The sequence below is a fragment of the Pipistrellus kuhlii genome, unplaced genomic scaffold (assembly GCF_014108245.1).
Source record: "Pipistrellus kuhlii isolate mPipKuh1 unplaced genomic scaffold, mPipKuh1.p scaffold_m20_p_7, whole genome shotgun sequence".
Taxonomy (NCBI): domain Eukaryota; kingdom Metazoa; phylum Chordata; class Mammalia; order Chiroptera; family Vespertilionidae; genus Pipistrellus; species Pipistrellus kuhlii.
Window position 1 is genome coordinate 39,366,100 of NW_023425573.1, and position 11,373 is coordinate 39,377,472.

An 11,373-nucleotide genomic window follows, 5' to 3' on the forward strand; every position below is an offset into this window, starting at 1 on the left:
AGGGGAAACCTCGTGTCAGGAGTCAGGCATTATTTGCACCACATTCCATTCTTTAGACGTGAGTCACTCAGCCTGGCCCATGCTTAAGAACTTGGACTCCATATTTTGATGGGAAGAGTGTCAAAGAATTTTGAGAACCTGCTTTAAAATCATCATAAAACAGAGACATGGGAGCACAGGACACACTGCAGAGGCTCAGAGGGAAGGTGGGTAGAGTGGGTAGGTGGGAAATGATCAACCAAAGAACTTGTATGTGTAGATGCATAACCCACGGATATAGACAATACAGTGGTGAAGGCCTGAGGTGGAGGTTGGGGACAGGCTAGAAGGAGTTTAGGGGAGCGAGAGGGGGAAATGTAATACTTTCAACAATAAAGATTTAATTAAAAAGTAAAACAAAATTACCATAAAAAGGTATCCTTAGCTCCATTTTATAGACGTAGAAGCTATAATTCAGAGAGACAGACTTGCTGAAGGTCTTACAGTTAGTAAGTAATAAGGCTTGGGACCCTAAGATATACATTACATATTTGACTACATAACATCTAATGTGAATCTATAAAGCATTATCGTGATAAATACCACAAACAGAGAGGCAAGCGTGTAAAAGAGAGAGGCAAAGGCACACATTTTTTAGAAGGCCTTCCTATGCACAAAATACTCCAATAATGTTAGTATATACAGAGCCCTTGTCCATGCATGCACTGTTTACAAAAATCCTCAAGAGGCACATTTCCGGGTTCCAACAAGTAAACATTGATATAATCTCAGCTGAGCTGTCCTCACTTCTTAACAGAAAAGTAAGAGAACTCTTGAGCCACATGGGTTATAAATCAAGGAACTTTATTACTTTTTTGTGTGTGAAGAAATATGAGTTAATTTTGCTTAGTGTTTATTTAATGACTCAAATGGTCATAATGGCCAGAAACATCTCAGTCCTGACTTCAGAGCATCTAACGAGGTTCTGTATTTCTGTCAACCACCCTCCAGGTTGGCGTGCAATGCCCCGTGCCTTACCAGCCTCATATTTGGCTGAGATAACTGAGCACAGGGAACCCTAAAATAACCTGGCCTTGGTCTCCTTGGATTCTTATAAAGAGGCAGTAAGCTTACCCACTTTTAACCAAAGGTATTTTTGGTCTCAAAGTTACATTTCTGATTAATGGTCAGTTTTCCTTACTGAATACCTCCTATGTCTTTTTCTTCGATGGCATTTATTTGTGTCTATGTGTGCGTGCATTTGGATGTGAGTGCATGTCCTTACGTGAGCATGTGCAATTGTTTTTTACTGTAGCCCTTTGAATATCCTTGGTACACATGTGCAAAGAGGAAGAACAGTAAAATTATGGTATATAAAAATCAAAATAAAATGCTGTGCCAAGCAATATATCTAAACACCTTTCCAAAAGTGTAAAAATGACTTTTCCTGATACTATGTCCTGCATGGTCCATGGTTAGCTCATGTAGTTTTTCTGGAACAAAACACCAGTCTCTATTGATTTTGGCTCATGTTCTCCGTGTTTGTAAAAAAAAAAAAAAAAAAAAAAAAAAAAAAAAAAAAAAATCTACTATCTTAACCATTATGAACAGTGTTAAATCTCCAAGGTCAAATTTATGTAACCTACTCTCTCCTTCTCTTGCTGTAATAGCAAACACACAAACATCATTTGGTTCAGAGCGTTGTTGCCTGAAAAGAGTAGTGTTTTGTACCTCAAGAAGAATAAGGCACACATTTTCTAGAAGGCCTTCCTATGCACAAAATACTCCAATAATGTTAGAATATATACAGAGCCCTTGTCCACGCATGCACTGTTTACAAAAATCCTCAAGAGGCACATTTCCGGGTTCCAACAAGTAAACATTAATATAATCTCAGCTGAGCTGTCCTCACTTCTTAACAGAAAAGTAAGAGAACTCTTGAGCCACATGGGTTATAAATCAAGGAACTTTATTACTTTTTTGTGTGTGAAGAAATATGAGTTAATTTTGCTTAGTGTTTATTTAATGACTCAAATGGTCATAATGGCCAGAAACATCTCAATCCTGACTTCAGAGCACCTAACTAGTTTCTGTATTCCTGTCAACCACTCTCCAGGTTGGCGTGCAATGCCCCGTGCCTTACCAGCCCCATATTTGGCTGAGATAACTGAGCACAGGGAACCCTAAAATAACCCGGCCTTGGTCTCCTTGGATTCTTATAAAGAGGCAGTAAGCTTACCCACTGTTGTTGTTTGTTTGTTTGTTTTTGTTCTTGGGCTGCCTGAAGGTTACATTCTACAGTTAAAGATTTATTTATCTGGGCTCCAAAACGGACTGTCAGGGGAGGACCTCCACATCTCTGTAAGGAAAGATGTGGAGCCAGGGAGGGTCCACAGAGAGAAGTCGTCCTAGGTCTTGTCTAAGAGGACCACCGAAAGCGGTGCAAGAGCCTCTTAAAGGAGACATGCCAGCTTTCTGGGCGCTGGCTAAGGGCAGAGTGACTGCTCCGTTGATGGGAGGTGTGCTTTTGGCCCAGCAGCCTCGGGAATGGCAGGCCCAGTTCGGTGCAGCCCAGCCTCTCCCTGCTCCCGTCTGAGCAGCTAGCTAGCCCCTCTCTCCACCATTCATTCAGTGTCCAGGCAGACGCAAATACAAGTCTGCTGTGTTCCTCAGCTACCAAGAGCACATGTTAATCTCCCCAACGGGCCCCAGGAAACTTCCTTGGATTGAGGCACCCTCCCCAGTCCCCATCTTGGCCTTCACATGAATGTGGGTGGCTTTTAATGGGAGAAAAAATGTAGGTGGCTTTTCATGGTAGAATGAGGGTATGAGAAACTAGGCTGGGAAGAGACTAAGAAAAAAATGCCAGTGAGTCAAAAAGGGACATTTAATTCGGCCTAGGGCCAAATTCCGCAACTCCTACAATCTGGCAGAGAGAAGCAGCCAGCCTCACCAGTTCCCCTGCCTCATGCTAGTTTCCTTCTTTCTTTTATAGTCTGCTTATTGACACACATCTATCTGGTCCTACCATAAGCCAGGAGGTGCAAATCCCAACTCCCTAATACTTTCAGAAACCAGGGAGGGAGAGCCAGTGAGCAGAACATATCTATAATAATAAAAGCGTAATATGCTAATTAGACCGGACATCCTTCCGAAAACCTTCCAGATGAAGCCAGGGCTGCAAGTGAAGCCTGGGTTATGGGTGCCTGCCAGCAGCCCGAGGGAAGCCTGCATCTTGGTGCTGGAGGGAAGCCAGTGCTGGCAGCCTGGGGAAGGAAGGCCTACTCTTGCATGAATTTCATGCATCAGGCCTCTAGTAGTCTGATAAGAAGGGTTAGTGGCAAGAATCTGGTTCTTTTCTTTCTTTCTTTTCTTTCTTTCTTTTTTTTTTTTTTTAATATATATTATTGATTTTAGAGAGGAAGGGAGAGGGAGAGAAAGATAGAAACATCAATGATGAGAGAGAATCATTGACTGGCTGCCTCCTGCACGCCCCCTACTGGGGATTGAGCCCACAACCCAGGCATGTACCCTTGGCCAGAATCAAACCTGGGACCACAGGTGATGCTCTATCAATTGAGCCAAACCAGCTAGGGCAGGAACCTGGTTCTTTATTTTTTAATTATTATTATTATTTTAAAAAATATATTTTATTGATTTTTCACAGAGAGGAAGAGAGAGGGAATAGAGAGTTAGAAACATTGATGAGAGAGAATCATCGATCAGCTCCCTCTTGCACACCCACTACTGGGGATGTGCCTGCAACCAAGGTACATGCCCTTGACCGGAATCGAACCTGGGACCTTTCAGTCCCCAAGCCGATGCTCTATCCACTGAGCCAAACCGGTTTCGGGGAACCTGGTTCTTTAAATGCCCCGAGGAGAAATGCTCCACACAGAGCAAGGGGTAGTGAAGGCAGAAAGGAGAAGCAGCAGGAGCCAGCAAGGGGTTTTCCTAGGCAAGGCCTGACCTGAATTTTATTTTATTTTATTTTATTTTATTTTATTTTATTTTATTATTTTTTAAATCAATCTTTATTGTTCATATTATTACAAAGGTTCCTCATTTCTTCCCCTCTCCACCAGGTTCCCACCCCACCCTCCGACCCCTCCCCATCCCCCATTGTCCTCATCCATAGGTGCACAGTTTATGTTCAGTCTCTTCCTCCCTCCCTTTCCCCGATAGTAAATCCCTTTTCAGATAGTAAATCTGTTACTTAGCATTTTCTCATATCAATAATACCACCACATGCCCAATGATACATTTCACACAAAAGACATTTCCAAATAGGTCAACCAGCCTCATCCAGGCCCCACCCAAGGCACTCACAGATCAACACCCCAGTGCTATACTAACTCAACACATCCAGATCTAAGCCTTCATCACTTGATTCAGCAGACCCTCAAGTTCCCACAAAAGTTTCCAGCCATGTCTGAGAGGCAGCCGTGGGGCAGGGGCAGGTGAGGAGCGAGCAGTTCCGGGCCTGGCTGCTCCGGGCCTGGCCTCTGTTGCTCTGGTTCATTCCACAACCAGCTGCTCCGGGTCTGGTCACCGCCGCTTCCTACCTAGTTGCTCTGGACTTGGCTGCTGCTGCTCCGGGCCTGGCCTCACCCGACCCGGCTGCTCCGGGCCCGGCAACTCCCAGCCTGGCAGCCGCTGCTTCGGGCCTGGCCGCACCAGACCCAGCTGCTCCGGGCCTGGCCGCTCCCAGCCTGGCAGCTGCTGCTCTGGGCCTGGCTGCCCCGGGCCCGGCCGCTCCCAGCCTGGATGCTCTGGGCTTGGCTACTGCTGTTCTGGGCCTGGCTGCTCCTGACCCGGCTGCTCTGGGCCCAGCTTCTCCGGGCCCGGGCACTCCGGGTCTGGGTGTTCCTGGACTGGCCACCCTGGGCTTGGCCACCTCCGCCTCAGGACTGGCTGCCACTGCCCCACTGACCTGAATTTTAGAGGAGATTCTGAATTTGCAAGGCATAGAAAGTGGGGCGATGCTTGGGATGATTATGAACTTGAGCCATATATATGTATAAAGTGTCCAAAGTACTTTCCTGACCATCTTACAATAAATTAAAAATAAAATAAACTCAGCAAATTAAAATTCTTCAACCTGATGAAATCATGGATGACATATTTAACAATGTTTTGAATGCTTTTTCTCTATGATAGTTGACGAACTAGAAATGTGCACCCACACTAATTTACTGGTTTGCGACATTTTGAAATGTATCAAAAATTTAAGAGTATTTGATGAATAAAGAAATGGATATATAGAAAAGTGATACAGCAAATATAACAAATTTTTCATTGTTGACTCCAGGTGGTAGGTGTGTGCTTGTTCACTCTGTAATTCTTCCAAACTTTTCTATAGGTTTGGAAATGTTCATAAAAATATATTGGGGAGCCGGTATGACCTATTTAACTCTAACTCTGTGTTTTCCAAACTCCTTTTTTAACAAAGCAAAAATTAAAAAACAACAACAACAACAAAAACAACAAGGAAAATGTAATCAGCCCTGCAGAAATGCTCTGGAAAACACTTCCTATTTAGATTTAGTCTACACCCATTTTAATTGTTTAAACAAGAATGTTGTGCCACATCCATTGCTGCATAATTACCACCTCAAAACACAGTGGCTTAAAAGAATGACCATTTATTATTTTTCACTGTCTCACCTCAGACCTTCACTTCAGGTGATTTTGTCTAAACTTCCGCAACAGCATAATGGCCAAACTCCAAAGAGAGGAGAAGATGTAAACTCCCTTAAGGCGTGGGAAGATTCTCAGAATGTTACTTCTGCATTCCACTGGTTAAAGGAAGCCAACAGACCGGCCCAAGTTCAAGGAAAGAGGAAATAGACTTCGCCTCCTTGTTTGAGGAGCAGCCTGGGGAGCAGGGGAATGGATGGGAGCCATCTTTGGAGATTATCACAGAGGACATTTGGTGCCAGACTTTCCACTTAAAGCCTAAGCTGTTCCCCTTACTGAAGCTGTTTAAAATTTACAAACGAATGGGTTGTTGTTTATCTTACAAGAGCAAGCTTTGGTTTTTAGCCGAGAGCTTTCTTTGTTAGGTAGCAAATTTCAAAGCTTTGATTTGAGGTGGAAAGTGTCCTGTGTTTGAGAGTCAGAAGATCTAGGTGTCTCTTCTGACTGCGATTCTTCCAGCTGGGGAACTAGGGCAAACACGTAACCTCTCATAACCTAAGTTCCCTTGTCTGTAACTCACAGAATTTTATTTTGGGCTAAAAAAGAGACAGAGGTCTTTGGTGATTCCCAGAAGAGCAGGTCTCAGGGAACTGGAACCGGAACCAAAGCAGTTCTGAGGAATCCCTCAGCAGGATCTGAGTCTTCACTCCCCACCTACATGGTTCCTGGGTGCTTCCTGTCATTCACGACTAGTTCTTCCTCTCTGCCATCAGTATTTCCTCTTTACCACACCGTGCTTGATTTTTCATCCTTTCAGCCTGCCTTGTGTATCATGGTCAAACCTCATAGTCAAGTCCAGGCATTGGCAAACATGGGCCTATGAGCCAAAAGTGGCTTGCCACTGCTCTTATAAATGCAGCTTTATTCAAGCACAGTCAGACTCGTGCTTTCACTGTTGTCTGTGGCCTCTTTTAGCTACAAAGGCAGTGTTAAGTGGTTGCAACAGAAATAGTGTGGTTCACAAAACCAATATGGCTTTTTATTATTTATTTTAAAAAAATGTTTGTATTTGATTCCAGAAAGGAAGGAAGAGGGAGAGAGAGATAGAAACATCAATGATTGGAGAGAATCATAGGTTGGTTGCCTCCTGCATGCCCCCTACTGGGGATCGAGCCCACAACCCAGGCATGTGCCCTTGACTGGAATCAAACCTGTGACCCTTCAGTCTGCAGGCCAACGCTCTATCCACTGAGCCAAACCAGCTAGGGCCCTATATGACTTTTTAGAGAGTTTACTGATCCCTGGTCTAGACTCTCCCTCATGGCTGTCTCTAGGCATTCGTTTAGCTTCTGCTCTCACTACCTCATTCTTTTTTTTATTTTTATTTTTTATATATTTTATTATTTTTTTAATATATTTTATTGATTTTGTACAGAGAGAGAGAGAGCCAGAAACATCAATGAGAGAGTCATCGATCAGCTGCCTCTTGCACACTCCCTACTGGGGATATGCCCGCAACCAAGGTACATGCCCTTGACTGGAATCGAACCTGGGACCCTTCAGTCCCCAAGCCGAAGCTCTATCCAGTGAGCCAAACCGGTCTTGGCTCACTACCTCATTCTTAAAAGTATTTCCCAGTCCAAGTTCCTAGAAGAGAGAGAACCAAATTCCTCTGAAATCTCTATTCCTCAGTCTGAAATGAAATTAAGGTCAGCCGAAACTGGTTTGGCTCAGTGGATAGAGTGCTGGCCTGCGGTCTGAAAGGTCCCAGGTTCAATTCCAGTCAAGGGCATGTACAGTATCTTGGTTGCAGGCACATCCCCAGTGGGGGGTGTGCGGGAGGCAGCTGATCGATGGTTCTCTCTCATCCATGTTTCTGGCTCTCTATCCCTTTCTCTTCCTCTCTGTAAAAAAATCAATTATATATATATACACATTAAAGGACATCTTCTCTTCATGCCACGCCACCTCCCCAGCTATGGTGAGGCTGTATACAGGTGACATAGTTCTCTCCCATCTTATTCAGTTAATTGTGGCTGAGATGTAAGTAACATGGAGTCAGTAAAACGGAGCTGTCTCAGAGGGGTGAGGGTATAGTGGGCACTGGTACAACCGAAAATGGCATTACATGAGCTAATACATGTAAAATCATTACACAGTAATGTATTAATACTTGAGTCATATATGTATAAAGTGTCAAAGTACTTTCCAATAAAGTTCAATCTGAAATGAAACACATGCCCCTGAGGTTAAATATGTAAATCAGTGACAAAACAGGATCTATAATAATAAAAGCATAATATGCTAATTAGACCGGCCGTCCTTCTGGATGACCTTCAAACGAAGCCGGAGCTGCAGCTGTGGGACCGAGGCAGCCACCGCAGCTACGGGGGAGGGATCAAGGCAGCCGCTGCGGCTACGAAGGCTTACTCTTGCACGAATTTTGTGCATCAGGCCTCTAGTGTAACATTAAAACTCAACCTACCCACAATACGTTAGCTCTAAGGAATAATAGGACCTATATTATGGTGCTATTACATGAAATACCATTAGCATTGCCCATGAGACAAAAAGTAGGTGAAAAAAGACTGAGAGGTGAAATTGAGATCGGGTGAGTATGGGCACTAGTTAGATGTGAATGCTCTTTCTTATTTGGAAAATAAAAGCCTCGGCAATGTGTTCATTAGTATTTACCGTATTTTTCGGACCATAAGACGCACTTTTTCCCCCCCAGAAGTGGGGGGGAAAAGTCCCTGCGTCTTATGGTCCAAATATAGCCTACACATATACTTTAAAAAAAAAGTTTTTTTACTTGCCCGGCTCTGTGTAGTCTCTGTGTGCTTGCCCGGCTCTAAAATGGTTCTAAATGCTGCTGTTTACTTTACAGGGTTGATTACATGTGTTTATGACTGTGATGTTGGGTTTTAATGCACATAAAATATTTTAGGACACTATTTGTTTCAGAATCTTTTTTTCTTCATTTCCCTTCTCTAAAAACTGGTGTGTCTTATGGTCCGGAGCGTCTTATGGTCCGAAAAATACGGTATGTATTTTCTTGAGGACAAGTAACTAGTAACACAGAGTTTTGTAATTACCGGCACATTAAGTAGGATATTCTTCCATGCCTTTCCAACGGGAACTGTGCCTGCTGGGGTTGCCTACATTTGAGGCTGCCTTTCCCACTACGGAGCACGGCTCCAGGTAAGATCCCGTGTGGAGGACCACGCCAGGTCTGCGAGTCTTCTAATCCTTCTAGGAATGCAAAAGGTGTGGTGCTCAGAGTACACTTTAGAGAGAAACCTGACAGCATTTTCAATAAAGGAACTTTACAAAATTTTCCCTGGGAAAGAAACTTTTAGAACCATGCCTGCACGTACGAGCCTAAACCGACTGGTAACACAGACAAATAAATTCCAAAATAACTTTTATTACTATATAAAATCAAGTCAAGAAAAAATAGGTGCGTATTTTTTTTTTCTACAAAATTGTAAAATACTCAGGCTATTTAACATTTTCCCATAAATGTGCTGAGATGGAGAGACAAATTCATACACAGAAATATTTTTCCAGGTTCCTTATAGGAATAAAGAGTAATGGTTTTCTTTCATCCCCACGTTCTTATGTGTAGCTCTAAGACATAGCGGTTACAGTTTTTTGGGTTTTTTTTGGTTATAAATCTGAAAAAAGGACATGCCAAGAGAAAAATTCTACCATGTTGCAATAAAACTGGCACCAAGCTCTGCTTCATCTTTGAGCTTTCAGATTTGGCAGCTGTGGTCATTTGCAACTCAGCCTAATTAAAAAGAAGGCATCCTCTTTACCTTGTCCTTTAGGAAACATAAACCAGTGGTCAGTATCCCTAAAAAGGCGCAATTGCCTCCTTTGTCATCTGATTGTAAGGCCCGCAAAGCGGTTTCTCACCATCACAGCTCAGATGAAACCACACAAGGAAAAGAAAGGAAGTCCCTGGGAGGTTGGACTCAGTTTGACACCAGGAGCATAGGAAGCTGCACACTTGGTAACATTCAATCAAAACGTATATTCCTTTGAGCTTTTTAGTGAGCCCTGCAAGAGAAAAGGCGCTAGTGTTGATTTAGATGTGTGCTAAAATAATAACACTTTTCCCCCTGAATCGAGATGGTGGGGTAAACCAAGCCAGATTAGCTCTGCAGGTGACATAAGCTGTAATTATTTGTGGGGATCTCAGTCACTCTTTTGGAATGGATACCTAAGGGTTTCTTCTCCCCCATTCTTTTTTTTGTGTGTGTGTGTGTATGGGGGGGGAGGGGAGGTGGAGGGGAAGGGAGACGGACTTTTTAATGAGATATTTTTAATGGATATGGTTTAGGTAGAAATATTAGCTTTTAAAAGATAAAGGTACAATTATCTTTAGAATAGGAAGCCCATTTAAAAAAAGTCTCAAAGAGAAAGTTTTTCTAGGTATATTTTGCCAGGCATTGTTTTCATAAAGGCTGAGAAAGAAGATCCTATAATATCTGTAAGATCACCCTCACATTAGCCTGAAAGAAAGACAAAATAAAAGGCTGAGGGGTGCTCAAATAGTTTGCAATGGAGCAGAATGTTCTAGTACCAAATCCATAATTAACTTTTCACTAATTACCTCTTTCTTGGCCTATATAAAATGGAATGGCAGTTTCAGTTTTTGAGGCTCTCACTGACCCTTCCTCTCCAAAACTTCTGGAATTCTGCACCTCTCCATGTAATGAAAAATCCATTTATCAAATGTCTGTGTGTGACAATGGAATTCTCTTACTTGACACCAAAATTGTAGCACACGCTACAGATATTGAATTGAATTGTGCCTACTATGTGCCAAGCACCAAACCAGGCACCAGCAGTCCTTCTGACATGTTTACCAATTTTTAAAATAGAGTTACATAAGGAAACTGTTTCAGAGAGGGGATTTTGAATGGTTATCCTTGAAGCTTACGGGATGTGGTGGAGTGTATTCAATATTCAATGTATAGAAGTAATGACCAGTTATCCTAAGAGGAAATCCACTAAGCACTAAAAAAAAGTCAAGTGTACCAGTATTTGCTGTAAAACTGTAAGGTTTTTATCCGTCTTAAAGTGCTCTCGTTTAACATTGCAGGGAATCTGAAAATCGACCCCAAAGTGAAAACCATCATTTCAGCATAGACACTGCTCTAGGTCTTAATTAAGTCAGCCCCAAGAGGTCTCCATGCATGGAAGTTGTCACCTCTGAGTCGCAAGTCACGACTGAGAACACAAAGCTCGAGGTAGCCCCTAAAATTCCACGCAAATCTGGATGGATCCCAGCTGCTGTCCCCAGGAAGGACAGACCCTGAGGCAAGTCTCTCTCTCTTTCCCATCTTCAAATTGAAAACTGTCCAGCAGCTAAGATCATAAAGAACAAAAATCTTAATTGATTATCTTGAAAACTATAGATGTTCTTACCCGAATCTTCCTTTGTCATTAAGACACAATTTTAAGAACATAGAGGCGTCAAGGTGAGCCATGGCTTGTGGGCAGTGGACGGGCACCCAGAACCTATTTCCAGGCCCTTTTCCTTGGTTATCTGAGGAATCTTGGCAAAAAAAGCCAGAAGGTAACCATTAGCCATGCCGCTGCACTCCAGCAGCGGAAATTTATTCAGGGGACAGTCAAAGAAGGTGCAGATTAGTATAAAAAAGGAAAAATGGCACCAACCAGTTCGGCTCAGTGGATAGAGCAATGGCCTATGGACTGAAGGGTCCCAGGTTCGATTCTGGT

General features: G+C 43.0%; 1 long non-coding RNA gene across 1 annotated transcript; it reads left to right on the forward strand.

The window, feature by feature from the left end:
* Positions 1-9,070: 9,070 nt before the first annotated feature.
* Positions 9,071-10,027, forward strand: LOC118709512. Its single transcript, XR_004985027.2, has 2 exons — positions 9,071-9,879; positions 9,917-10,027. It is a non-coding gene; the product is annotated as an uncharacterized LOC118709512 (long non-coding RNA).
* Positions 10,028-11,373: the final 1,346 nt, after the last annotated feature.